Here is a 636-nt window from a genome sequence, read left to right on the forward strand (position 1 = left end):
GGGGAGAGTGGGTGGGGAAGGATGGGAGGAGACCCCCGGGTTGTGGGGAGACAGGAAAGAGGGACAGAAAAATGGAAAAGAGATGAGGGGAGAGAGAGAAGGGGAAAAAGATGCGTGCAGAGAAATAAAGAGGGGGAGAGATGGGGAAGGAGATCAACAGAGAAAGTTGGGGAAATTAGATGGGAGACAGAGGGGACATGGGGGCGTGGGGGCAGAGTGGCCGCAGGCAGGGGGGACCCTAAGGAGGCAGATGAGGTGGCAGGGGGCCTGAGTGCCCAAGGGGACCGTGAGAGAGGCAGTGGACACTGGGTGGTGGGGGGCCACCTGGGTGACTGTGGGGACCGGACAGGTCTGGAGGGAATGGGCCATCTGCCAAGTCTTGTCTGGCATCCAAGGGGTGAGGTGGGGTTTGTGGGGAACAGAGCGGCTGTCGGGATCTTTGGGCAGAGTGGCATCTGAGAGGAATACTGTGTTAGCACATAACAGAGCTGGGGTATTTAGGGGGGGTGCATCTGAGTCAGGAGGTCTGAGGAAAGTGCTCTCTCTGTGATGTGGGGTCTCAAGGGGTGGAGTGGTGAGGGGCTGAAGTATCTAAGGGGGAAGATATGTCTGAGGGGTGGGTGTCTGAGAGGGGCA

At 58.6% G+C, this 636-nt stretch overlaps 1 protein-coding gene across 1 annotated transcript in view; it reads left to right on the top strand.

The window, feature by feature from the left end:
* Positions 1 to 636, top strand: part of ERFL (ETS repressor factor like) — an 18,368-nt gene that overhangs the window by 12,068 nt on the left and 5,664 nt on the right. The window lies entirely within an intron of this gene.

This window comes from Ailuropoda melanoleuca, chromosome 12, assembly GCF_002007445.2.
Source record: "Ailuropoda melanoleuca isolate Jingjing chromosome 12, ASM200744v2, whole genome shotgun sequence".
Taxonomy (NCBI): Eukaryota; Metazoa; Chordata; class Mammalia; order Carnivora; family Ursidae; genus Ailuropoda; species Ailuropoda melanoleuca.